Genomic DNA, 4,393 nt, shown 5'->3' with positions numbered 1-4,393 from the left:
AGTCTATAATTTTTTTGCTTGTGCATCCACTGGTTCTGTTCTTTTTAAAAATAATTTTTATTAATACTAAAAACAAAAAAAAGAAAATTCAGAGGTTTTTGTTTTTTTTACAATATAAGATAAAAGATTGAGGCAGTGTTGTCGACCGCGTTTTAGGGGGATCGGGCCCCTTAAGGAGAGAGCCGATCCGGTCCTGAGAGAACGGACCTTGGCAGAGCCAATAGGAGAATATGAGCCGCAATACAACCTGAAGCCGAAATGAAGAAGGTCCGCCAAAGTTGAAGGAAAATCCGCCAAGGAGTCTTTATTGAGCGATTCAGCTGAAAAGGACACTAGTAGCGATCATTCAGTCTACTAGCGTACCATATAACCAAAATAAAGCCATATTTATACAATGTTTCAGTCTGACAGCCCCTTGAATTTCCCGCCCCGCTCCCCCGCCCATCTGATCGCAGATAGGCTAGAGTGTTGAACGAGGCGGGCTTTCGTTTCCCGCCTTGCTCCGCATGGCCCAATAGGGAGCTGCTTTTTGTCCCCACTCGGGCCAATCAGAGAAGAGAAGGCGGGAGTTATTGAAACAATGAAGTGACTGAGCAGGAAGGATCAGATTAGTTCCTGCCCGGCCGATTTCTAAAGGGATTAATGACAGCCATCAGGGGTTCCTGTCATGTACACTGATTTCAGATATGCCTTGGGGTGTCAGAGGTGGAAGTAAGGATGGGTGGCAATGGGCCCAGCAGGGCGCCTTCCTGAGATGTCCTGGGTTTCCTTTTGGAGGAGATATGACAATGTTTGCCTTGAGGGCGAATCACCTTTTGTTTTTGGGAAGGGGAAGCTGGGTCATAGGAGCTGGGATGGGTTCTAGGGTTCAGGTTGAGTTCAGAATATTTCCTATTTGATTTCATGACTTGACAATTATATGAAATAAAATGAAAAATAAAACAAAGTTGGAATATAAACCCTGCTGGGAAAAATACATATTTTCCGGGGATCCCAAAGAGTACAAATACATATAGGCAGACAGATAGATTTCATGGAAATAAGGGAGAATCCATAAAAGTGAGTTACATTGCATAAGGGGGAATCATGAATGATATAAACAATTGAAAGACATTTGATAAATACGAAGTTCATAACATCTGGGGAACCCAATATGGAAATTCATAAAAGTGGAGTTTTAGCAGCATGATTTTACAATTCATGAAGTTGTTATCTCTTGCCTCAGAGTGCAGGGATAATCCACAGTAAACTCCAGTAAAAAGTCTCAATCACCTTCTACTATAAATATATGGAATATAGAACATAAAGTCTTGACTTTTGAACTATCTTTTACAAAGTCCTGGGGGGGGGGGGGAGAGTGGTCATCTCGATCACATTTTCCCCCCTTCGGGGCTTGGAAATGGCTATGAACATTTCCCAAAGCCCCGACATTTCACTGCATGCAGGGCCTTTGCCTTGGTAGATCAGATTGTGCCTTTTGGTTGGAGGGCAGGAGCTTGAAGAGGTGAAAGCTGAGGTTCAGTCAGTGGTGGGTGATCCCATGGTGTTGAAGCAGATGTCCCTTGGTCTGGAGTCATGGGAAATGGAGCATGAAGGTGGAGGTGGTGAGGGCTGGGGATGATGGAGGCTGTGATGCAGTACTCCCATTTGGCTGCCTTTTCTTGGCTGCAGCTTGGGCCCCCCTTTGTAGTTGGCAGCTGGGGACAACTGGGCACAGCTTCTGCGCCTCACAGCACGGCGCCTCCTGGTGACTGCAGGCAGGTCCAGCACTCCAACAGAGGAGACGGGAAGGAGAGAGTGCCTAGGGAAACTAAGGACAGATTATAAGCCCCCCTCCCTCCCGTGGTGGGGTTAGTCAGGGAAGTCACTCATACCTTGTGAGGGCTCCAGCAGTCCTGGGGTCCTTCTTTGGCACAGCTCTGGTGAGGGCGGAACATCCTTCCCTCATGGTGGTCACTGGTAGAATCCTGTTCACTTCTTCTGGGACATCTTCTGCCATGGCGGCCAATTCTGTCCCCTGGTGATGTCATGAGGGCCTCCTTGGCAGCGTCAAAGGCAGACCTGCACTCAGTAGCCCTTTGCCAGGGCAGAACCAGGCCAGCTGGAGGGCACCATACGGTGGTCTGGCCATAAAAGCCTGCCATGTGCAAGAATCCGTTCAGCAGTGTCTTAGTCTCTAGCCCCTGAGCCAGGCAGATGGGGCTGCTTCCCCCGTAGGGGTCTCAGATCAGCCACAGGTGGGGCTGTCTCTTCTGGGTGACTGGGGGTCCGGGCTTACCCTCACAGGACCATCTCCAATGGCCTCTGGGTTCTAGCTGCTGCATGAAATCCACAGCGCACTCCGAGAGCCCCTACCCAGGTCTTAGAACTGTTCATGGTGGCAGGTATGGATTATGGGTCTTGCAGTCTGGTCTGTGTCCTCAGTCAGGTGGTTGGGTCCGGTCCTCTGGATCTCTTCAGCTGTGCCTGGAAGGTCCCCTGGACTCTAATGCCCTCCTCATATTTTAAAGGCAGTTAGAGGGATTTTTAGAACATTCACACGCATGCACTCAGGGAAAGGGAGGGAGAAGGACCCGAAAGGAAGAAAGGAGATTGTTGGGGAACTGTGGAGAGTGAAAGAGTGCCTTTACTATAAAAGTAAACCAGGATTTTGACTGTATGTTTATAAGGAGAAATGGGAGTCCCCTTTACAGGGGAAGGAAGGGGGGGGGGAGAAAGCTTTGAAAAAGGAGAATGTTGAAGTGCATTTTGGCCTAGGAAAACATGAAGTGGAAGAGAGAGAGAGAAAAAAAACTCACATATAGAAAAATAAATCCATTCTTCCACCCCCCTTTCTCCCTAAGATAAGGGAGGTTTGAGAAGAGAGAGACAAGAAAAAGTTAAAACCACAGAAGCAGCAGGATTTCTCTGGGGGGGGGGGTCACAAAATATTAGGGCTTGAACCTTTGAAAATAGGGAGGTGAGATGGCACAGAAGAAAAGGGAGAGAGAGAGAGAGCATAGCACTAAGCTAGTCCATTCCAGCCCTCCTTCCCAGAAAACTATATATCACTGGTGGCTTTTAAACCAACACTTTTCTGGGAGTCCCCCTCCCCCACCCAAATCCTTTGCCATGCTTCCCAGATGGGAGAGAAAGAAAAGGGGAAATTAAGAAACAGAAGGGGCTAAAGAAATGCCCCCCTCCCCCCTTTGCCCCTCCAAAAACAGGAAGAGAAAAAAGTGTCCTCTTTGCACAATCTCCCCGCGGCCCCTCCTTCTCCTCTCTCTCCAAGAGAGGAATGGGCGCAGAGAGAGAGAGAGAGAGAGAGAGAGAGAGAGAGAGAGAGCCTGGTGGGGGCAAGAGAAGGAGGGGGAATGGTGGGGTGATTCTTCCCATCTGAGGAAAACTCAGAATGTAGCAGGAGTTGAGTGGCAGGGGCAGATACAATATTGGGGGGGGGGGCATCAGGCTTCAAAGGAACGGCTGGGATGGGGGCTGAGAGAGTGTGACTTGAGAAGAGGAACAGTGTTTTGGATCAGGTGTGTTTCGGGGTGAGAGGGGAGGGGGCTGGGAGCCCTCCTCCACGTTAGACTGGGCTGAACTCTCTGGAGGGGAATTTCTTGGGGGGGGGATCCCTGAAGTAAGGGATTCCCTTGGAAGGCCAATTTGGGAGTCCTGGATCAGTGTAGGACTCAGGGTGAGGAGAAAAGGTAGGGATAGGGATTGGAGGAGGGGGGCTGATGGGGTGTCAGAAGACAAGCAAATGTGTCCAGAAAATCCTCTGGAGGAGGGGGTAAGGGGAAAGGGTCTAGAGAGGAATCTTTGGGGGGGTTGTTTTTGGAGCCCAAATCTCTGCATGGGAAGACGTGGACCCCCTCCCCCCTCCAATTCTCTCCCTGGCTTAGGGCCATGAACATTGCGGCATAAGCAAGCTGGAACCACCTGCCCTCCCCATGGCGAGTCACCTTTAGGTCAACACTCCGAATTCGGCGACTCAAGCGGGGGGGGGGGGGCAAGCTGTTCCCCCTTCAAGGGCCACAAGGGGCCACTTATGCGCGCTGAGTTAGCCCAACCTGGCCTGCACCATGCTTTTCGATGCAAGCCCACCCCAATTGGCCAGGATCTTGCCCAATGGAGAATCCCTGGGGATGTCTGCTGGGGTGGGACACCCTAGACGTGCTGAACAAACACCCATCCTTGGCTCAGCCCCTGCCTACACTGACAGTTAATGGAGTAACGACTCACCCAACCGGCCGGATGCAGCTCGTCCTTTCAAGAGTTCCCTCCACCAAGGCTGAATGGCTGGCGTTCGTGGAATCCGCAGGTGCCCCGGGAACACAACCGTTCCCCTACCCCACGATCCTTGAACCTGTAATCTGCAAGCCAGACTGTTCTCACACGCCTCCAGGTGCCA

At 50.5% G+C, this 4,393-nt stretch overlaps 1 long non-coding RNA gene across 1 annotated transcript; it reads right to left on the bottom strand.

Annotated features, from left to right (window-relative positions):
* Positions 1–885: 885 nt before the first annotated feature.
* LOC134297582 (uncharacterized) lies at positions 886–3,625 on the bottom strand. The gene is made up of 2 exons (XR_010004379.1): positions 2,279–3,625; positions 886–2,137 (listed from the first exon to the last, which is right to left on the bottom strand). It is a non-coding gene; the product is annotated as an uncharacterized LOC134297582 (long non-coding RNA).
* Between the last annotated feature and the right edge of the window lie 768 nt (positions 3,626–4,393).

This window comes from Anolis carolinensis, chromosome 3 (assembly GCF_035594765.1).
Source record: "Anolis carolinensis isolate JA03-04 chromosome 3, rAnoCar3.1.pri, whole genome shotgun sequence".
Classification (NCBI taxonomy): Eukaryota; Metazoa; Chordata; class Lepidosauria; order Squamata; family Dactyloidae; genus Anolis; species Anolis carolinensis.
This window is presented reverse-complemented; position numbering and strand designations above follow the sequence as displayed.